The following is a 24,127-nucleotide window of genomic DNA, read 5'->3' as shown; positions in this document are numbered from 1 at the left end:
GCATTTACTGTGGTGTGCATCATGGCAATCTTCACTCACAGAAGCTCTCAGAATTATTGCTTTTTTTTTTTAAGATTTACTTTTTTATTGAAAAGTCGGATATGCAGAGAGGAGAAGAGACAGAGAGAACGATCCATCCGCTGATGCAGTCGCCAAGTGGCCACAATGGCTGGAGCTGAGTCAATCCAAAGCCAGGAGCCTGGAGCTTCTTCTGGGTCTCCCACGCAACTGCAGGGTCCCATGGCTTTGGGCCATCATCGACTGCTTTCCCAGGCCACAAGCAGGGAGCTGGATGGGAAGTGGGGCCACCACGATATGAACTGTGCCCATATGGGATCCCGGCATGTGCAAGGCAAGGATTTTAGCCACTAGGTTACAGTGCCAGGCCTCTCAGAATTCTTAATAGAAATGATTGATTCAGACAATGATGACACTGCTGATGACAAGTAGCTTTTTTGAAGATGTATTTATTTTTCTATTGGAAAGTCAGATATACAGAGAGGAGGAGACACAGTAGAAGATCTTCCGTCCAATGATTCACTCCCCAAGTGAATTCAACAGCTGGAGCTGCGCCGATCCGAAGCCAGGAGCCAGGAGCTTCCTCTGGATCTCCCACATGGGTACAGGGTCCCAAGGCTTTGGGCCATCCTCAACTGCTTTCCCAGGCCACAAGCAGGGAGCTGGATGGGAAGTGGGGCTGCTGGTATTAGAACCAGCGACCATATGGGATGCCGGCGCATTCAAGTTGAGCACTTGAGCCTCTAGGCCACCATGCCGGGCCCATCAAGTAGTTTTCAATGACTGTTGTATAGCTTATACTTTACAGTGATCTTTTGTGTGACATGCTTTAATCTTCACAAAAACTGTGAGGGGAGGGGCAATGTTGTGGTACAATAGGTTATGCAGCCACCTGCCAACTCTGATGTCCCATTTGGTTGCCAGTTCAGGACCTGGCTGCTTCTTGTCTGATCCAGCTACCTGTTAATGTACCAGAGAAATCAGGTGAAGAGGGGCCAAGTCCTTGGGCCCCTTCCCGTGTTCTTGGATCTTCCAGCACATGTGGGAGACTTGAATTGAGTTCCAGTCTTCTGGCTTCGGCCTGGTCAAGATGGTCATTTAGGGAGTAAAGCAGCAAATGGAAAGTTGGAGGTGGGCAGTTTTTGTCTGTCTCTCATTCATTCTCTCTCTCTCTCTGCCCTTCAAACGAACCTTTTAAAAATTGTTTGAAATATTCTTTTAATTTTTCAGATGTGTAAACTAAATTGCAGATGTATGCAAGATCACATTTACAGCAGGGGATGGAGCCAGGTCTCAGCTCAGCTCTCTTGACTCTGATATTTAAACCCTTCTGTAGTTGTGTGAAATGTGAAGTGAGGAATTTTTGTGTCTCCTCTTGGTGGCTGGGTCCCCAAACCCAGCCAAGAGTTCATTTTCAGTCACCCTCTCAAGCTGGGTAATCCCAGCATGAGGAAAAGCTCAGCCAGCGTGCCACTGCGGATGGCTAAGGTTCTGACACAGGATGCACATGTTGCCTACTCCTCCACCAGCAAGGCCAGCTGGGAGCGTGCCTCCCTGCAGGCCAGGACCCCTTGTTGAAGGGAGAGCAGGGTTGCATTTGCCATCTTTCTCTTTCAGTAAATTCTCTTGCGTGTATGTACATCGTCCTGAATTTCAAGTGTCCTACTTTGATACTTGAGAGAGAGAGAAAAATGCTATCAGCTCAATCATAATAACTAGATTTTGGGCAGTTATTATGTGCCTTATACAATAATTATGTGCCTTATAATCCCTACCACATCAGTATGCGGATGTACCACCGATGTTCCCATGTGCAGATTTGATGCCTGAGACATTGAAAAGCTAGGTAATGTACTCACTTAGGGATTAAGAGACAATCTGAGGATACAAGCTTAGCCCTTCTGACTCTAGCACTCCACCCCTCAAACAGCATGTCACATGACCTGCCTTGGAACTGTGTCCCTAACTGATCTCTGCCAGTGACCGACACTATTTCGGTACAGTAGTTTCTCTGAGTCAGCTTAACACACATGGGCCAGCCGTAACAACTTACAGTGTTCCAGCAAAGGCAGGAACCAGAAGACACTGGAGCCATGTTTGTAACTTCTATGTTAGCAGTTAGAAAAATGTAATTGTTGCTGCAGTTTCAAAGAATTAAAATACAGCAAGGCAAAAAGCGCTCTAACAGCCAGGTTTCAGAACTACAGCTTTGGCCTTGTAAACAACTTTTATATACCCTTTCGGAGGCTGTGCAATGAAATGACTAGCATTTTCAGCTGGAACTGGAGCTATTACACAGCAGCTGAGTGTTTTATAGTTGGAAATCTGTTCAGGAAAACATGGAGAAGTGGTGGAGCGGGCAGGCTGTGGGAATCCCTTGTCTCTGCACGCACACATGTCTCATCCTGCCTGGGGGAAATGGCCTGAGTGCAGCAGAACAAAGCAAGGGCGCAGGTAGCTCAGGCCCATGGCCTCTCCGTATCCCACATGCACTCACTCACTACTGCACTTGTGCTTCTAAGGCCAGCAAAGTTTCTTCCCTCTTACCCCCTCCAGGGGAACTCGGTTATTGTTGTTGTTGTTGTTGTTTGCTTTAATTTTTAGTTCTCTCCTAAGACAACTACAAGGTCAGGATCCCCTAGGATTAAGAAACTGACACAATTTACATGACTGATGGGGACACCCGCAGATGAATCATGCGTCATATCTTCCTTCTGTTTCTCAATTGGTAATAATAATATGGTTATAGTTGTAGGTCATGGTTATGAATATTCAGAGGAAAAAATACAGAGGCATTGAGTTATTTTTCCTCTAAATTTCAGCACATGTGCCTCTGCAGATTGGCTGATTTGGACTGAGAATCCTCCTGTGTTTTCTCCATCCTGACCATGACTGTGCTAAAACTGAGCATTTTCCATGAGGATACACTCTCACAGAATCAGAAAGGTTATTATGTGTGCCACTGCCAAGTAGATGAGAAATCGCAAAATTATGAAAACAGAATATCGTGCTGCTGTCATCTCCTGCCTCCTATCATTCAGATCATAACTACAGACTCTGTTCTGCTATCAGCTCCTTCCCAGGAGGATGGCTACAGGCCCCTGAGTGCTGCTCTTGCCCCGCACCTGGCAGTCGCTCAGTACTGGATTAGAAAAACAAGACCAAAAAAAAAAGCAGAAAACATGTGTGTCAGGAGGACTGAGCCAGCCCCTGCACCTAACCCAGATGATCAGGCAGAGCCTGGAGTGGTGCTGTGTGGGAGAACCACAAAACAACCTTGAGGCACTGTTGAATGTGACACTTTGTGCCTCAGATTCTTCCTGTCAACACAAGGCAGCCTGGTCTTCACTGATAAAATCAGTGGCAAATGGAAGGTGTGTTGCTGGGGTGGAGAAAAGGCGGCTTTGAGTCCAGGAGTGTTGGATTCTGTCTGGGCTCTGCATGCTGCGCTAATGCCATCCCTTGCCAGAGCCTCACCGGCCTCATCTGTAAGGTACGAGTTGTCTTATATCCCCAAGAGATCCTGGGTGAAGAATAAATGAGATTCTAACTGTAACATCCTTGGGAATGCTAGATGCCCCTTAAGTAACACATAATTAATCCAATCATGGATTGTGTGGTTTTATCAGAAACAGCAGTAGCTTTGTCCTACCAGAACATAGTTTTAATTTATGTTGTTTTTAAATGTATTTATTTGTGTATTTGACAGAGTATGCAGTCTGTTGGTTCACTCCTCAAATGCCTGCCACAGATGGGCCTGGGCCAGACTGAAGCTGGGAACCAGCAACCCAGTCCAGGTCTGCCACGTGCGCCATAGGAAATCAAACATCTAAGCCATCACCACTGCCTCCCAGGGTCAGCCTGTGCAGGAAGCTACAGTCAGAAGGCAGAGCTAGATTTGGAACCTAGTTACTCTAGCCTGGAATCTATGTAGATGAAGTTAGGTTAATTGCCTGTGGCCCCCTCCCCCCACACCAATAGTTTTTTTTCCCCCTCTAATTGTCATATCACTTCCTTTCTCGCCCAAATGCACTTCCATCCTCTTGTGACCCTCAAATAGTTCTGTGAGCACCTGCGAAAGTGAAAGCGATGGCCAAAGAACCTGTGCTTTGGGCCAACCATGCGGCGTCTCTGCTGCATTCAATAAGTAGCTTTTTGCATCGTGATATAGTGGGTTAAGCAACCACATAGCTCTGGTTCATGTCCCGGATGCTCCACTTTCAATCTGGCTGTCTGATTCTGGCCTGAGAAAGCAGTAGTGGATGGCCCAAAGCCCTGAGATCCTGCACCCATGTAGGAGAACCGAAAGAAGTTCCTGGCTCCTGACTTCAGATCAGCTCAGCTCTGGCCATTGCCGCCATTCTGGGAGTGAACCAGTGGATGGAAGAGCTTTCTCTCTGTCTCTCTTTCTCTATATAAATCTGGCTTTCCAAGAAAAAATAAAATAAATCTTTTTTTAAAAAAAGTAGAAGTAACCTTTTGTGTTTACACACACAATGTTGTGCCATCAGGCACTGTTCTCACCAGTAGCCAAAACAGAGGGGTCACCCTTTCTTGAATTTGACACTCCAAACCTGAGAGCTAGGTAAGCGTTGCTAGTTTATCAAGTTAGCTGCCTCATGTTTTTTGTTGTACTGCAGAGCTGACTAATGTAGTAACCTACTGGGGAGAGGAATTCTGGCATATTCAGCTCTGCAATTGTTGATTTGAGCTAAAGTGAAGTGTTTCTGATACTCCTAGTCCTGTTGGGAGTTTTCTTACTTGTGATTTGTAGTATGGTTTGTCATTATCTTCATGCTCCTTGGTGGTCACTTTCCTTACAGCCCTCTGTCCTTTTGTAGAAAATGTTGCTAGATACCTGTGATCTCAGAGCATTTGAGGATTTGGGAAGTTATTAGTTCACTGCTATGTCCCCTTTATCTGTTATTATATGGGTGGCCCTGAAATAACCAAACTTAACATCAGGAAGCAAGCTATGACTTCAGAATGCAGAGTTTCCATCATGGCTCCTGCAAGGGATACAAGAAAATTCTTCAATACAGTAGAGTTGGGCGTGTTTTAGAAAGACATTTATTTCAAGTCATTCTGTATGTAGAAAGCTCTGACAGTTCAAGAAGAAGTCTATGGAGGGCATAGGTCGAAAATGCTGGAAGCATTGGAAAACCTTGTTACCTTATGTCAGCTTCTATTCAGTCCTCACACATTCACCCCAAGCAGAAGCAGGTGCTTTTTTAGAGCTGCAAGAACCTTACTGTTTCATCCTTTAGCCTCTCATCGGTGGATGGGGTAATTGGGTCCCAGAGTGAACCAAGCAGCCTACCTCCTCTGGTTAAGCAGGCAAGTGGGACCAGGATGAAGTCTTCAGTCTTAAATCCCGGTTCTGTTCTTGCCTACATCCTACAGCCTCATTGATTGCCTGTGTTGTCCAGATTTCAACACTTTTAAAGATCCATTGAAGGAATTAATTGTAACTTTTCTCACTACCCGTTTTTGCTTAGCAACAGTGCCATGTTGCAACATTATTAATGTCTGTAACCCCATGAATGGTGAAAAGACCAGCCAGCATCTAATTGCCATCTTGCATCACAGACCAGCAGAAAGTTGACCTGGATGAACACCTGTGTGTAGCTCCTCTGCTCCCTTATGGTCCAGGGAGCAACTGGCCCTGCCCTTGGTTCTTTAAGGTTCTTTACTTTTCTTTGCTTCCTTGCTGGAGTTGGGCTGGGTGGGGATTCAGGTGCTTTTTAGACTGTTTGTGCACAGGTATGCTATGTTCTACATTTGAGAAAATTGAAACAGAAATGTCTATAGTCAGTGGCAGGTGATAACTTAATGGTCAATTTTGTAAAATTATGGTGTGTGTTACAGCCTTGCCATTGTGAATTGTAAAAACCTTCTTATTTCTGTTATTACTAAGTGCCTTTCCATATAATAATGAAAGCCAGCATATAAAAAATGCCCACTCTGGGTCAGGCAATGTGAGCTTGGTGGATTACATCAACTCTTTTATCCCCTCTCCATGATAATTCTTCATGCTAACACTACTCTGCATTTACAAATGAGGAAACCAAGGTCACATAATTTTATCAAAATCCCAAAGCAGTAAGATGCAGAGCCACATCCATACTAGCAGTGATTTCAAACCAAAACTGATGATCATGCCACCTCTTCTTTTATTGGGTTTTGCTCAGTTGGCCATAGAACTCAATAGGTAGCAAGACAGGCAACATACCAGCATAGACCCTGAGTGACCTTGGGCCAGTTACTCAACCCCCATGTGCTTCTCTTTTATCATCTTTAAAATGACAATAAACATAGTACAAGGAAGTTGTGAGGATTATGTGAGATGAGGTCAGTAAATTGCTAGTACTTCTCAGGCAGTGTGAGCAAACATTATCTCCTGGGCAGCTGAATCTCTTGTGGACACTCTGTGAAGAGCTAAGTACCCTCTATCTCCTTCCATAAGGCCATAATCCATGCACTTAGAAGCCTTTGAGAGGCCTTTGTGCCATCTCCCCACTTCTGAAGGAGCAGGAAGGGAACCACAGACCTCATGCAGCTTCCTCCCAGGACCACTAACCAATCTTGGAAAGATGATTTGAGCAGAGCTGCCCTCCTCAGATGCTGCTGTTGCTAGCAGGTGACTCATCATCCACCTCCTCTGTTCAACCAGATTGCCTTGGCAAAATTAGAGATGCCCTGAGATGAGCCCTTGAAAGCTATACATGCCAGTTCTAATAAACCCACGAGGTTTACTGTCTGCTTGCCACTTAAAAACTGAACAGAAATGCCTTTCACACTTCTCTGGGGAACATTTTCCAGCTGCAGCTTTTCTACATCTGCCCTTGCCTGATTTTAATCTCCTGGGTGTGCAGAGCAGGGTGACCTCATTGAAAACTAACAGGCCCAGCAGAGGCAAAGCTACTACCTCCCCAGCTCTGTGAATTCATTTATTCACCTGAGTATCATTTTCCCATTCTAGGTATTGGCTGAAGTATCCTCCTTATTGGGCAGGCCAGATGGCTAGGCATTGCCCTAGATCACCAGTTGGGAAAAGCTGCCTTCCATCCACAGCCAAGTCCCAAGGGACATAGAGTCAGTACCTTAGAGACTGAGTCAGAAAATATGATGTGTGGCAGGTCACAAAGGTTAGTTGAGTCTAAATGAACAACAGAGAGCTAATGAACATGGAGAATCTTAAGGACCAGAGTGGAAAGCATTGCAGGTTGGGGTAAAAGCACCAGGAGACGACCAGGTTAACTCCCAAGTCATGGAAAGTGCCTCTTTGCGGGTATTGTGAGTGTTTGGGGTATTGTGGGTATTTGGGGTATTGCAGGCAGACTACATCTGCTTTCATTGGGGAAGGCACTGCAAAAACCAGAGTTCTGTACATGAGGCATGGGGCCACTGACCAATGGAAGGACAGCAGATGACCTCCTGGCCTTGCCTCACTGGCCACCCTACCCATTCCTAGGCTGAACAGCCTGAGGAACCACCGTTTCAAGTGGCAATACCCTTCCTCATGGTGTGTGGGCCACACGCATACTGGGAGGAGGTGCTTGGAGGCTCTGCTGGGAGGATTATGTTGGGGCCGAACATTCTGCTCACCAGCACGCCAGGGATTGGGAAAACTACCCGAGGCAAAGAACTTGCTTCAAGATTGGGACTGAATATGTTAATGTGGGTGATTTAGCTTGAGAAGGGAAGCTACATGATGGCTTTGATGAAGAGTATAATTGCCCATTTTAGGTGAAGACAGAGTAATAGATGAGTTAGATCATCAGATGAGAGAAGGCGGAGCTATTGTTGATTACCACTGCTATGATTTCTTCCTCGAGCATTGGTTTCATATAGTTTTTGTGCTAAGAGCAGATACCAGTGTGTTGTACAAAAGACTAGAAACAAGGGGTTATAGTGAGAAGAAACTGTCAGCATTCAGTGTGCGATTTTCCAAGTTGTTTACGAAGAAGCCATGGAGTCATACAGGGAGGAAATTGTGCATCAGTTGCCCAGCAATAAACCAGAAGAGCTGGAGGAAAACCTAAGTCAGATCCTGCAGTGGATCGAGCAGTGGGTGAAAGGTCACAACCCTGAACTCACACGGCAGGCCTCTTCTCACTGCTGTCTGCCCATGCAGCAGCCAAAGCTGTGTGATGTGAAGGTTTCTGCCTCAATTTCTTTTTCTCCATGAGAAAACTGAGCAGTCTTAAATGTCATGAATATAATATTAAGGATTGAGAATGAAAATTATTAAATATTCAGATTGTCCAATAATAATCAAAAATGAACCAATGATTGGGTAATGGAAGTTTGTAACACGAAAATGCAGATAATCTCTTAATAAAACTCAAGATGAAGTGGCAGTACCATGGCTTCCGGCATCATTTGATTATTGTGATATTTCATTGCCCTATGCCCTGTCCAGCAATTTCTCTGGTTTCATTATATACTTAAATATCATTATTAGGATATTTCAGCTTTTCATTTTTTGTTAAACAACTAGTATATCAGTATCCAGTTAATGCTTCACAATAGATAGATTGAATCTCTGATGAGCTGCCCACTTACACTTCTAGGATTCCAAGAACATGTGGTGATATTCTGCCCCTTGTCTAAATAAAATGCTTCTTTACTTACATAAAGTAGATTAGGCAGATTGGGATTTTTAAATTAAAAATATGTAAAACCATTGTTTCTTTAAGAATTAAAAGAGTGGAAAATATCTGAATTATGTAACTAGCATCATGTAGGGTGAGAAAACTTAAGAATAGCAATGAATAACTAAACTTGATTGAACACCAAGGGAGGTATTCAACTCTATCCAGAGAGGCAGGCCTGGAATGTAAATGAAGATTTCTTTTGACCCTTCCACCCAAGTGCTTGACTCTACACATGGCATTGAGAGTCAGATCTGCATTTGAATTGCAGCTCTATGACATTAGCAAAACTGGATCTCTGAACTGGAAAGCTGGAGGTTTCTTATCCCGCCTTAATTTCTGTGACAGCTAAATGAAATATATATGTATATATATGCGTGTATATATATATATACACACACACACATTACAAGTGGCTAGCACTAGAACAATATTATGACATGCTTCCTAAAAAGTTTTGCCCAAATTCATGCACAATTCAAAAAGTCCACAGACTTCTTAGAGCAATTGGTCATCATCCCTCAACAAAGCTGATCTGCTCCCATGTAACTCAACTGACTGCAATCCACCTGAACAGAGCTGGACCGTGGTCATGGACGAGCACCAGACACCCATATGCTGTCTTGCAAACACAGATATAAGGAGATTGCAAGCGACAAGCAGGGGCTGCATGCCCTAATTCTTACTCCAGCCCTGGATAATGGCCAGGCTACATACATACACTGGGCTGTAGCTGCACAGTATTGCCTTTACATTTCTGCTGTTTGATTGTGTGACCCAAACAATAGCAGCAGGTAAAAGTCTCCTTGCAGTAGGAGCCTTTATTATGTGCAAATGTCTGGCTGACAGCCAGACAGAAAGCTTTTCTTTAATTTCTCTCAAAATAAGAGGATTTGAGATGAGACTAAAAGGAGAGAATGAAAAGTTTAGTGAAATCCATGGCTTAGTGAAACCTGAATCTTTGAAATAAAACAAGGTATGAGGCATTTGGCTCAAATTCCCCAGTGACTGGTGCATACAAGAACAATGTTTTGATGAGACAGGGTCAGACAGATTCAAGATCCTGTTTGTCAAAAACTGGTTCAGAAGTGAGTATTGGCTACAAGCAGCATTGAAACTGTTGGCACATCAAAATTCCTGTTTGAGAGTCTATTTGACACTCGATTCCAGTTCTGTGCCAATGTGCACTCTGATCAAGTATATGGGTCTCAGTCATCAGCTTGGGTATGTGGATTGAGTTTCGGACTCCTAGAATTGGCCTAATCACAGCCCTGGCTATTGCTGTTATTTGGTGAATGAACCAATGAATGGGAAATTCTCCTATCTCTACCTACCTTTAAAATATGTAAGTAATGAAAGATTTTTTGTTTTTGTTTAGAAATGAACGTTTTAAAAAAACAAATGCTGATTCAGATTGTTGATGTGTTTGTCAAGAATCCACTAATATCCAGTGGTACTATGTGAATATCACAGTGCTTGATTCCTGGAAATTTCCAGTCAGATCAGGAAAACTGACCATAAGATAAGTTGTTGAAACACAGAATTTTAAAAATTCAAATCATGCATAAACATAGCAAGAACTATTTCTTGAGTATTTAAGTGTGGCTTCTAAGTGCTATTACCTGTATTACATCATTTAGTTATTTTGTCCTCATGAGATATATATTACTTTTATGCCCATTGACAAGTGACAAAATTGAGGCAAGGTGGCCCAGCCTGAAAGCGGCATGGCTAAGGTCTGGACTCAGACCTGTCTGGCTTCATCTATGGCTTCTTTCTCCTGTACATCCCACCTTTCCCAATCCAGAAGCAGAGCTATTGGGCTGCACAGTTCCCGGGGAGCCTATTCCCCTGATAAGTGCTCAATGTCTTAGCTACAGTGTTGTTTGTTCTGCATGGGGGCAGCAGGATGAGTGTAAATATGTTCTTTTAAGAGATTGGGTGACATCTCCAGGTGTATTTCAGCCAGATCTCGCCCCTAGCCCTGCCTTGCATCATGTTCCTTTGAGTTCCTGTGCTGCCTTGACCTTGCTCCTCATAGGCTGTTGTGCACTGTGCACAATGGTGGATCCTTGCCTGGAGCAACGATGGAGACCAACACTGGGGAAATGAGCAGCTTACTCCCTGAGCTGTGGGATTTCCCAAAGCATCTTTACAACCATCCTTTCAGAGATGCCAGCTCTCACTGCATCCCCGGTACCTCTTTTCTGTACAGACTGACTGCTTCATTCCTCTGATCACTGCAAAGTGTCTATGGGAAGAATAGCAGACCTAGAACCAGCTGAACCTGGGTTTGCTGTCTCTGCTCAGTATTCATCGAGCACTGACTAGGTGCCAGGCAGGACTAGGTGCCAGTGCTGCAGGACTCTCGCACTCGTGAGGTTTCATTCCAGTATAGGACTAACTGCCTTTGTAGCCTTCCACATGTAGCAGAACTTCCCTGGGTATCAGTTCTCTGATTGGCGAAATGGGAACAGTAGCATCTGCCTCATGGAGTTGTTAAAAGGCTGGAGTGAGGAGACTTAGGCGATAGGCTGGATAGAGATCTCATCCATTGTGAATGATCAAGAATTAATCTGTCACCCAACAGGAATAAAACCATCGAGAGCTGCCTTTGGCTGCTTGCATTCCTCTGAGGCGGTGAGTGTAGTTGTGTGATGTTGGATACATTTGACAGATTACTCTAAGTCCATTTGATCAGCATGGGTAAAGGCAGTGAACTGTTTTTCTGTGTTCCTCCATTTTTTATATATTATGACCTGTATATGGAATCATAAAATTCAGGACAGATTTATGCATACTTGGTACTGCATATTTTCATGGAAGTATTTTGTCAGGTACCTGTAATACACTGATATATGTTAGCAGTTTTCTAAAGTTTATTTCTCATAGATCTCTCTTAAATTGCATGTGAATTGGCATCTTATGGCTTAACTTTTGTTTTCCTGACACAGCCCAAATTTGCATCTCTGCTGTAGCCTTCAGGATTTCTTTGCTCACAGCGTCTGAATTCCTCCTATCCTTGAGTAGTTTTTGAGAAAGCTGTTGCTAAAGACCCCAGTTTGGCACCTTTCCTGGAGGAGCCAATCCATCTGTAACTGTCATGTGGAAATGGACTTGAATTATTCAGTTCCTGTATTCAACTTGCTTATGGGGTATTGGTGCAGAGAAACAGAGTGATCCCATTCTTTGTGTAGTCAGAGCCCTTGGCACAAGAGCAGCCATTAAATCTCATCTCCCCTTTCCCAAATGGTTTTCTTTGCCTGCAGTTGACACAGACTTTCTAACTTGTGCTTGTATCTGGTTCTGATGTATGATGGAAAGAAAACACATCCATCGGGTGCCTTCTACAAGCCAGACTCTTGGTGAAGTGCTTTTTAGATCCATAATGTCACTAAAGACTTGCCAATTCAGTAGCATTGACTTTATTAAAGGAAAGACTAGCAAAAAAATTAAATAAGCCGACCAAGGTCACAAAGCTATTAAGTCATAGAACCAAAGATTCAAGTACAGATCTGCCAACCACAAAGTATCATTCTCTCTCCAGCACAAAACTCAGTGGCAATAAAGGGATTCCAGAAGGACAACAGGGTAACTTTGACATTTCTATCCTACTTAGAGGAATCCATTCAAATGAACAGCCATTGAGCAAACATTTATTGACTAAGTGTATCTTGTGTGCTTAGCATTATGCTAAATTCACCTAGCCACAATACTTTTTGAATTCTAACAGGGTTTCTCACTATGTCTTACTGGATCACTGTGAGTGCTTTAAAGGAAATGGTGATTCACAGAAAAATGAATATTCTCTTCCTTTGGCCAAGTCGTCCCAAGCACAGGATGAATAATTGGCACACATATGGAAGATGCTTTCTGAATATTTTGAAGTGAGTCCATGAATGAATACATTTGTGGTATTCCTATGGAGTAGAACACACTTCTGTTTGCACATCTGTGTTTTCTGTAGACTGGTTCTGGAATTCTCGTCTCAGAACTGCCAGTGGCTGGCACAGTGCATGGGCATGCTCTCTGGCAGAGAGCAGGGGCATGCTTAAAGGGGTTCAGGAATGAAAGAACAGTTAATACCAGATGAATTTAGACACAATTAGAAATAGTATAACATCAGACATGTAATGAAAATTGTTGACCATACTGTGGTGCACTGTGTTAAGTTGCCATGTATGTCACTATTATTCCATATCAGAGATCAGTTTGAATCCTGGCTATGCCATCTCCAATTCAGCTCCCTGCTACTTTGCCTGGGAATAGAGCAGAAGATGGTCTGAATACTCAAGTGCATGCCATCCTTGTAGGAAACTCAGGTGGAATTCCTGACTCCTAGCTCTAACCTGGCCCTGCCCCAACCATTACAGCAATTTGGGAAGCAAACCTGTAGATGGAAAATCTCTGTCTCTCTCCTCTTACCCCATCCCTCTCATACCCCATTGTGTGTGTGTGTGTGTGTGTGTGTGTGTGTGTGTGTACAGATGTCCCACTCTGTCACTCTGTATTTCAGAAAAGAAAGAAATGTAAGAACAGTTGAGATTCAAACGAAGGCAGTAAGGGTAGCCTTAAATGAAAAATTTAAGAGGATGTCAAAAAGCTTAATAATCCAGGTAAATATTTTATTATAATATTTTAAATACTCAAAAGTGGATGCAACAGAGCCAAGATGATGAAGTGCATTATTCAGGTGAAAAGCTGTATTTTTCTCTTTGTTTAAAATGTTGATATTTTCATCCTTTTTACAGTAGTTTTTTTCAGAATATTGCATAAAACATTATTAATCTTGATCACTGGGCTTTGAACACCCCTTAGATTTTACCCCCAAGGTGGATACCTTATTTTGCTTACCCCAGGATATCAGATTATATGAAAATAATTCAATGTTCATAAACTCATGGAAGGCCCACAAAAGCCCCCTGTGGGGAAGGTGTTGTTGGGAATCTCTGTGTTACAGAGTGGCTGAGAGTGGAGAGGCAAAGCTGCCCTCCCAGAATGTCACAAATGCATTACAGATGTGCCTGGGATCTCTGTTTCTCAGTCCCCAAAAGGTGCTGCCCAGAACCTGAGACTCTGGGGACCCCCAGACAGCTCTCTCCATCCAGAAGTAGCCTCATGCATTTACTCCAGCGTGTAGCAAAAATGCCATCTTCCATTGAATATGGATTCTAGCTGTTATAAGAAACAGAATGATTTTATGTACCATGTGCCTGCTGCCACTGAGATGACAGCAATTGAAAGGTGCTAACAATTGCAAGATACAGCCCAACTTGAGAGATTCTGCAATGCCAAAAGGAAAGAGCATATTTTGGAATGAGATGAAATACATTATCATCCTATCTCAAGTGGCCACGATATTACAAAGAAGCCGTGAAGACTATACTGAAAGAGGCACTGCACCGAAATGAAAGCATTGGGGCATTTATGCAGCTCTAACTACCCAGTAGTCCATTCGCCACCCCCAGCTCAACAAAAGCTGATATGGCTCCTGCAGTGAGACAAACCTCAAAGGCCAGAAGGCAGAGTGTGCTAAAGAAGGAACTGCTTCATTTGCCTTCTGGACAGATTTCACCAAGAGAGGAAAAATTGCAGCGTTAGTAGTCTGATTATATTGTTCTTGGATGAGCTAAGGATTTTATGTACTTACAGAATTAGTGGGAGCCATGGATTAAGGAGGGAAAGGTTAATGCAACACTGCAGATGTGCGATTCAGACTCTATTCTGTAGCAGCCTCCATCCATAGTCTATCATGAACTGCAGTGATTCCCTAGCCAGCCTGCACAGTTCCTGAGGATAGCCCCGGGTTGATTATGTAACTCAAACAGCCTGTAATACTCCGCATCCAAATGCTCTGTCTACCCCACTAAGTGTGCGACAATGAGCACCCTTAATTATTACATTTCAAAATGGTACATTAAAATGTATATACATGGTATGCATGGTGATCCATGGTTCTTGGTGAGTTGCAGGCTTGCTAACCACACTAGGGCATGATCACTGAGCAGCTCAACTGCTCACATGCTTTCCCATCTTTTGCTTTTTAAAGATGCATCTACCACGCACAAACAACTGTACTGCATTTTCCAAGCTCACCAGCATTAAATGTGTATGATTTGCTTAAAAGTTTAAAATTCTACCTTGTGCCCCACACACACACACATTTTTTCAAAATCAAAATTCCAGATCAACTGTAGGAAATAAAGCACTCTTTTCAACGATGCTCAGGACTATTGAGAGATGAATATGGAAGCACATAGATTAGAGCCAGACTGCCCAGGTTTGATCTTAGGTCTGCATCGATTTATTCCTTGTAAAATGGAGTAAGAATCCTACCTTTATCTTGAGGATTTTAAGGGTTGGTATTTAAGGAGCACTTAGAATATTGCACAGTGACAGATATACAGGATGAGTCAACATTCCTGACCACATGCAGCCCCTGCTCAGGATTTTGTCATTCAGATTATCCCAGGAGTTCATTGGTTTCCCCAGGGGATGTGAGCCTATAGGACTGAGACTGCACTGGCTGTTGTCTGCTTCATGTGTCTTGCTCCTGCTTCTTCCTCTTTGATGGGTCCAGTTACCACCTTAAAGGTGCTTCTTATGCAAGTTCCAATAGTGAGCAAATAGATTCTAGAATTTACAAACTTTTTAAAAATGTTATGTATTTTACTTTAAAGGCAGAGTTATAGAGAGAGCAGAAGAGACAGAAATAGATCTTTTATTTGCTGGCTCATTCCCCAAATGACCACAATGGGCCAGAGATGTTCTGGGTCCGAAGCTAGTAACCAGGAGCCTCGTTCAGGTTTCCGACATGGGGGTAGGATTGTCAGCACTTGGGCTATCTTTCAACACATTCCCAGGAACATTAGCAGAGAACTGGATTGATAGTGGGGCAGCTGGGACACCACTAGTGACTGGTACCCAAATGGGATGTCAGTGCTAGAGTTCACAGCTTCACCCGTTACTCTATGTGTCAACCCCAGATTTCAGAATCTGAGAACATCTGTGGCATCATCTTCGTTGGATTCCCATGGAACTTGGTCCATCCTTCCATTATTGTTCTTATCATATGGAACACCATAATCTTTCCATGAATTTCAGTCCCCAGTAGACAATAATGAATCTTTTACTCATGCTTCCTTATTCATCCAGGACTTACCTTATGCCAAGGTGCTCCAAACATTTGTGTTAAACAGGCAGAAACCAGTGCCTGCCTCTGTAGATCTGTGGCACATCCATGAGGTCCTGGTCCGACTCCCTTCTTAGGTGACCTGCTCCTTCTCCAAGTACTCATTGGCCAAGTTGTTGGAACAGCAAACTGTCCTCACTGTGTTTTAAGAGGAATCAGGGAGAGCAAAAACCAGCAATAAAGAGGCACCCCCTGACCATCCTCTCACATTTATTGAGTAGGAATCTTGGAAGCTTTGAGTCTTTTGTTTTATATCATCCATGAAATTGGCAATCACCCTTTAAGGGAATTGTCCCAGAATCTCTCCATCTGAGACCTGATGGGTCTATAGCACAGAGGGTTCTATTAAAGAAACTCAAGTTTTCAGGAAAAGGATGTAGATATGGATGGAAATGGAGTTATGAGATACTCTCAGTGCCTTGGGATAAGAACTTTTTTTCAGTCTTCATTGCCTTTTGAATGTATTTGGATCTTCAGGACTTTGGAATTGGGGAAATCTGACTTTTAATCTCTTGTGTTATTTACAAAATGATGCCAAAACCTAGTGGCTTAAAACTGGAAATTTATTATCACACATTTCTATGTGTGGAAGCAACTTAGTTGGGGTTCTGGGGCAGGCCTGGTTCCTCAAGCAGATGATGTCAGTGTATCATGAGTGCTGTGGTCATATAAACTCCACAGTGTGGATGGGAAAACCGCAGTCCCAATTCTACCTACTTGGAATGTTCTAGATGTTCTCTAGCTATCTTTATAGAACCAATTACCTCAGCTACTACAGATGTGTCCATGGTACTTCTTCTCTGCAGTGTTTTATACCTCCATTTTGGCTTGTTTCTGGATGGATTTTGCCTTCTCACTTCAGCATCTCTATCAGTTCCAACTTCCGTGCATTCACAATGCATTTTCAGCAATGGATGGGGTTGCTCATTTGTAGGTAGTATAATAAGGCTATGTTAAGCAGGACCTCTGTTCAACCTCTGAAAACAACTCATTTGCAACTTCTACTCTGATCATTTTCCTGTGACAGAAATGAGATATTTTACTTATATCTCATATGTTCATGTGTAAAAACTAAGTTGAAGATGAGTCAGAAAATAAATGGTTCCATTCACCATTAGTCTTAGAATATTTCTATTATTGACATGACGTTTACTAAGACCAAAGATTATTTAACATTCTTAAAAATTAATATCTATATACATGTGTAGATATGCGTGTGTGTGTGTGTATGAGTGTATATATATCCTTGTGCAAGTGCATGTGTGAGAAAAGTCCATGCCAAATGATTGCTTCCCTTCCACAGGGATGTGTTTCCAGCAGGTGAATGTAGCGAGTCTGACTCTTCAAACCCACAAACAGTGCAACAGTAACACTGTGTGCATTCTAGTAGGGAGCTCTGAGATACCTGACACGTCAGTCATGACTCACACACACTGCAGATACTGAGCCTCAACAGCCATTTCTTCAGCTCTCCAGGTTTTTGTTTTACCTTGTTGTTTGTGGGTTTTTTCTTATTATTTTGTTTTATGACACACTTTAATAGGTACTGGAGTCTCCCCATCCCACCCCAAGTTCCATCCCCTCCCCACTGATCTCCCCTCGAGTTTTACAATGGGTGTCTTTCATGAGTTTTCATAAGCCCATCATGCTGCCACCGAAGCATCCCCCAACAGTGTAGGTACACACAGTGTAGGAGAGTCCAACATCAAACTGTAAGGACATTATCAGCCATTTCACTGTGAGTCCATCCTTGTATTGCATGCATGGAGGCATACTTCTCTCTGTTTCCACCTATGAACATATTAATTTCCACTACACTTCCATTATGCATCCCTTTAAATACAGTCAGTGTTGCTTGTGTTTTATAATTGTGTTATGCTCTTTGTAACCAGAGTCCCCCAACTCAGGCTGTTTCTTCTTGAACCCAGTCATATTCTAATAGTATCTTTTTTGATGCTTCTATTTTTTAAAATGAAAGGTATTGTACATAGAGCATAGCTATAGCAGATCCTGTTGGCTATTTACTTAAAATTTGTCCTCTAATTTTGTTCAGATGCCCCCTATGTCAGAAAACATGACCCAAGGATGCTCAGGGGACAAATACCACTTGATTAATACCCTCATTACAACTCCTTTTTCCCGAATAAGTGAATGCTTTAGAAGGCGGCCAGTGAGATGAACAACTATCAGTGCATTTAATAGAAGTGTTTCATTCATCTTTAAAAACACAAGGAAGTGACAGTCCTTTTTTTGCTTTTCATGGTTGTAATATCTAGAAGTGCTGATAAAGCAAAACACACAAAGGCAGACACGGTCATAGTGAAGTGGGTCAGGGCATGGATGTCCCCTATCTGGAGCTTTCTCTACCTGTGGACAGCTTGCTTTGTCAGACAATAAATCTTAAACTTAAGCGAGTCAAGCTCATGTTTGCAGCTGCTTAAGCAAAAGCAGCCGACCAAAGTAGACAAAATAATAAGCCCATCCGTGCTGTGTCCTTTGCTTGGAGTTTCTGCCCATGCACTTAATGACTTTGAAGGCTGGCCAATGTTTCATCTGAATGCACTGAACCTCTGTCTAATCCCATTTCCCACAAACCCTGTGTGTATATCCTGCCATTTATCCTATTTACTGTGGCTTGATTGTGTGTTTGTCTCCCACATTCACAATGGAAATTCTTCTACAGAGGGCCAGATCTACACCAGAAACAGTGCCAAGGCACCACTGAATTAAACAGCTATGATCAACAAAATCGTATCCTTTGGTACACTGTCTTACTGGAATTGCTGACAGACATAGAGACAGTGCCAGTGTTATGAGCATGCATAGACTCAGGAAGCCTGACAAGGGACCTATGAAGATAAACTATCAGTATTTACACACTTGTGAAGTTGCACAGGATGGCAAGCATACACAATACAAGGATGGAAGACTGCATATCGGAGTGAGATGGTGAAGCATTAATCTGTGCAAGGGAGGAGAAGAAACCAAGGGAGTGAGTCCTTCTTCAGGATAGGAACAGGCGACCCTGGGTAAGAAACTGGGTTGTCCCAGGAAATCAGGATCCTCTCTGCTGGCTGGTGTAAGTGAAGGTCATTTCCAACCCTCCTTACTCACACCACTTACCCATCCAGAATACTAACCCAAGTCTACTCAGATCCACCCCAGGGGTCTCTGGAAGTGAACTTGGTTCTGCCTTGCATTCTGTCTCTCACTTTCCTGTCCTGATGAACTGTAAATTTTCTCCCCTGGAGATCTGCTTGATGCTGCTTAGGTTTCCACATGAATTTAGCTGGCCAACTTCAAAACTTGTGTTTCTGACTTCCAAGTTCCATTTGCTTTATCTCCTCTGTCTCCAAGATCTTCTCTAAAGGGAGGCATATGCATTTCTAGGCTAATTGTAAGGAATAAATGTTACAGCTCAACAAGGATACCTATGCCTAGTCTCTGACACCAAGTCACACACTCCTGCTTATTCGTAGAATTGATTTTTATGTAAAAACTGCTGCCAGAGTCATATTTATATCTTTTCCAAAGCTCACTACTTGGCTTTTTCACTCTTCCTATCCTTTTAATACATTAGTTAACTTTAGTTGCTTGGCCATTAGCCCGCCTCTTCTGACCAAGCTGTTAGCCTCTCCTGGGTTTCATCATTCTTAATATAACCAGTCACCAACTAAGTAAGGATACTTACCCAATATCTGAATAAGTGGTAAGTGTTTAAAATTCACATGTTTACTTTCTTATTCTATCAAGCAGTGCTGTTTTAGCTATAGTAGTAGGTATATAGAAGAAAAACATTGGATATATTCAAAATTTTTTTTACTACTTTTGCTCAATTAACCAAGATCCCAAGCCCTATTTTTGAGCATTTGCATCTGGGTATCCTCCAGCAAATATTTTGTGTGCCTCCTGTGGGTCAGGTCCTGTGTTAGACTTCAAAACTGCAAATGTAAAGAAAGTAAAATTTATCTCTGATATTGATAGGCATACAGCAATTTAGAGGGAAAAACAACAGATGAAAACAAAATAACCTTCTTATTCACAGAAGTCTATGAATGGACAGTGTTGGTAGATGAGAACGGAGGATCCGTACTCTAATGGGGGAGGTAGAGGTATGAAGGCAGGGGCAGGGTTGTACAGGGTGCTGGGGAGCTAATTGACTAGCTCCCTTGAACATCAGTGTATATTTTCCAGCCATTTTTTTGTGCCTGAGAAGCACAGAGCATGTGTGGCAGAGCTATTTGCTATGTAAAGGAGGAAGGTATTTGCTCCACTCTGGAATACCTCATTGAATTTCTATAGATGTTTTGATAATGTATGAAGTCATTCCGGTAAATAATTATCAGTCTTCAAAGAATGTAAGAACAGGTCTCTCCCTGTGAATAATAACTGCATTCGGCTCCTCATAGCAATTAAGCTGTACCAGCCCCTATAATTGAGTTAACACACGAGCCAGCTCATACATTTACGTCTCAGGATTTCTGAAGCCACAACAGTTCTAAGAGTCACATTTCCTGGGGGATTTGGAGGCAAGTGAGGGTTGATTTAGAAATCCTGAGTCCATCAGGATACCTCCTACAGCAGAATTAAATCAGCTCAGTCACCAAAAATACATATCCAGAAGATGTAGACTAGTGGTGAGACTTAGGCAAGATGGCTCAGTGAAAACACTGAAAATTCAGAACCCACAGCCAGAAGCATGACTCTAGCTTATTATTAGCTTCTTCTCTTGACTTGGAGATAAATCAGCTGTCTCTCTAGAGCTTATATTTTTTAAAAAATATATTTCATTTTGTGTTCATAAAATGAATTAAAAAGTTAAATATAATGGCATGATACTTGAAATATCTATTTCCTAAGAGGTTTGAACAAGGTAATTAGACATTGCAAAGATAAAATGCTTCAAGATAACTTCTAATTTTTAAATCAGTTTTGATAAATATCACTTTAAGGATTCCTAAGTCTGATAATATACGGATTGTGTCATCATCCAAATTTGCCCCTGACTAGAAGGGAAGATATGTTAACTTGAAGAACAGGTGTTATATTACATTTTTATTAGATAATTATCTGATTAGAAACTAAAAATGTGACCTCCTGTGAACCAAACTTAAAAATAAAATTTAGAAATCATAAAAATGGAAAGTTTTCAGTAGCACTAAAATCAGAGATATTCATAATCCAAAATATATGCAAAATCCTTGAATAATAAAGTATGTTCACATTGAATCCTATATATATAAAAGACACTATTTCATAAAGTAATGGTACTAGTCAGTGTTAAGAGGGCATTATATAATGGAAAGGACTTATGCTTTGGAACAAAAGAGGCCTGTTTCAAACCTTAAGTTATGTCAGCCATACATATGACCTTGGATAACTTGTTTCAGAATTCCAAGTCAAAACTTCCAATCAGTGAAAGCAAAATTGGCCTTTCATACCTGACATAGTAAGTAACAAGAATTAAATTATATGTAGTAATATATATATATAATATATATATTATATATGAAAGATTCGTGGAAGATGTATATTATAAAGCACTTGCATGGATTCCAATTTTTTTATACCAGAATAATCTTGTCTTACTTTTTCCATGAACTTTCTGAAGTCCCCTCAAATAGTCTGTCAAAGGGTAGACCTCATCTTATCCTCATTGATAATGGTTAAGACAGTCTTACTTTTTAATTTTTATTTTTTGTGATAGTTTTATATCAGCTTCTGTGACAATGCTGAAAAAAGAAAATCATATTTCCTGAAAACTCAACTACAGAGCTACAAAGGACAACCTACCATTCCTCCTTTCTGTGCCTATTCCTCATGTGATTTTCCATAAGCCTTAATGCTTCACCATCACTAACCTGATTCTTCTCAGTTTCTCCCCAAAGTGTGCTTGTTTGTACTCAGATTGGTATATGAGAGTATGTCAAAAGGAATCAGAAGGTACAGTTGGGAGTGGCTACCTCTTGGGACTCCTGCATGCTCAGGGTCTGGAATTAAGTCCCACCTATGCTTGTAATCCATCTTCCTGCTCACACACCTGGGAGGCAGCAGATGATAGCCCATCTACTTGGGTTCTGTCACTGTTGTGGAGTTCCAGGTACATCACCTATCTCTGACTCTGGTGGGACCTGCTGTGGGCACCAGATGTTGTGAGCAGTTGGGGAGTGAAAGTGCAGATTAGTGATCTCAATCTCTCTCTCTACCTTTGAAATAATTGCATAAGTAAAATTTAGAAGGTAAAGATATGTTTCACATAGAAAATTTTGAAATCCATGAATATAAGAAATCTTCAGAAAAGTGCATAGAAATGGCATAATATGTTTAATGTGTGTGTATATATATGTGTGTACATATATATAATGCGTACACATATATTGTTTTCAAATGCTGCAGCATCACAATACACATTTTAAGTTTTTTCATGAATGGTTTTAAATCTTCCTCATAAGTGCACTATTCCTATGTTGTGTAAATAGCATTTCCCTCCTCAATCCTCTCAGTCTCACATCCTGTTTCCTTACTCCATTTCCCTTTGATGCCATGCCAAATGCACTACTCCTTGAGTGAAACCTTCCAACACAAGAAGCTAAGTATTTATAGTAGGCATTAAAACACAGAACAAATTTCATTTGCTCTTATGTACATATCCCCTCGCTGTCAAACCTGATCCCACCAATTGCAACCATTCTTTTAGCCACCACAGTTTCCTAACACTAAGTGAATAGTGCATGCAGTGGTGTTGATATGTCGCCTTTCCTTATATACAGGGAAGTTGTTGATCAAGGTCTCTGAAGCACTTGGCACAGCACTCCAAAAATGTTAGGCAGCAAAAGAATGAACACATGTGTTTCACTCTAGCCTGAAAGTGGGGATGAGGGTGGGCAACATCCAAGGAAGGTAGAGTGCAGAAGACCACAGATAACCCAGGGCCTTTGACTGCAGTGCCCCATCTCTGTCATGACATTTGGTCATAGACTGTCTTCATCCTGTCAGCTCTGGTAGCAACCTGTGTCCTTCATAATATCACCTTTCCTCCATGTTGGGTCCTGGTCCATTTTTCAAGATGTCGTTAAATAGAGCATCTAAGTTTTCAGAAAGGTTATGGGATCTTCCCAAGATGCAGGAATAATGAAAGTTTTCTCTGGCAGTGTGTTTAGTGTTTAACTTGGCCAGTGATAATGGCAGGTAGAACTAGAGAAAAAACCTCCAGCATACAGAAACAATGTCTTAACTTTTGGCCAAGTCAAAAAGCTATAGTAGTCCTATTTATGTTTGCTTCTCATAGTCTCTTTCAAGTCAATGAATGAATACTCTTTGTTGAAACATAAGCCTGTGCTCACAGGTGGACTGATGGTAGCTGGCAGTCTAGAGTTCTTACATCTTATTTTCTTGTTTTAATATTTACATAAAGGGCAGAGTTACATCGAGGAAAAAAGAACTTCCATCTTATTCACTCCCCAGATGGCCTCAAAAGCTAGGGCTTTGCCAGGTCAAAGCCAGGAGCCAGTAGCTTCTTCCAGGTCTGCCATGTGAATATTGGGCTAAGTTCTGCTGCTTCCCCAGGTGCATTAGAAGGGATGTTGAGCAGAAGTAGAGAAACCAGATCTCAGAGTGGCATCCATATGGGATGCCAGCACTGCAGGCAATAGCCTAACTTGCTGTACCACAGCACCAGCTCCTTTACCTTCTTCCATCTTCATGCTTCACTTTTCTCTGCCCTCCACCTTGATGCGTCATCATCATCACTTCATCATACTGCCTTTCCTCATGCTTTTATTCCTCTTCCATATGGCTAACTCATGCTTGAATCTCCTAGCACCAAGGTCACCTCACCTTCTGTGTTTCTATAGCATTTACCTATTATACACTATAGCCCATCCAGTTTGTTAACTGATTCCTTATGTAATTCAAAGCCAAGTGTTATGTCATAGTTGTGTGTGTGCGTGCGCATGCACACGTGAGTGTATGCAAAAGTATTTAGAGGACTACCTGTAGGCAGTAAAACTCAGTAACTTAAAAATTATGGTGGCTAGTTTCCATCTCCCTAGCACACACACATAGTGTTATTTTCCTTTTTTCTCTCTCTCTTTTTTTATACATAGTGTTATTTTCTTAGCACTTGGAAGGTACAGTGTAAATGTTTATGTTATCGAATTGAAAGATAACAAACACCTTTCTTAAGAACATAATTTCATCTTATGGCTTATGCACATTTGCTTTCAGTGCCTATACGGGATTCACAGAGTAGAGAAGGAAA

The 24,127-nt window shown here is 42.0% G+C and overlaps 1 protein-coding gene and 1 pseudogene across 1 annotated transcript in view; both read left to right on the top strand.

The window, feature by feature from the left end:
• The window catches only part of CA10 (carbonic anhydrase 10), a 432,920-nt gene that overhangs the window by 236,434 nt on the left and 172,359 nt on the right, over window positions 1-24,127 (top strand). The window lies entirely within an intron of this gene.
• Window positions 7,578-8,209, top strand: LOC105942136 (adenylate kinase isoenzyme 6-like; annotated as a pseudogene).

The sequence above is a fragment of the Ochotona princeps genome, chromosome 17, assembly GCF_030435755.1.
Source record: "Ochotona princeps isolate mOchPri1 chromosome 17, mOchPri1.hap1, whole genome shotgun sequence".
Taxonomy (NCBI): Eukaryota; Metazoa; Chordata; class Mammalia; order Lagomorpha; family Ochotonidae; genus Ochotona; species Ochotona princeps.
Note: the sequence above shows the minus strand (reverse complement) of the source record. Positions and strands in the feature narration are given on the sequence as shown.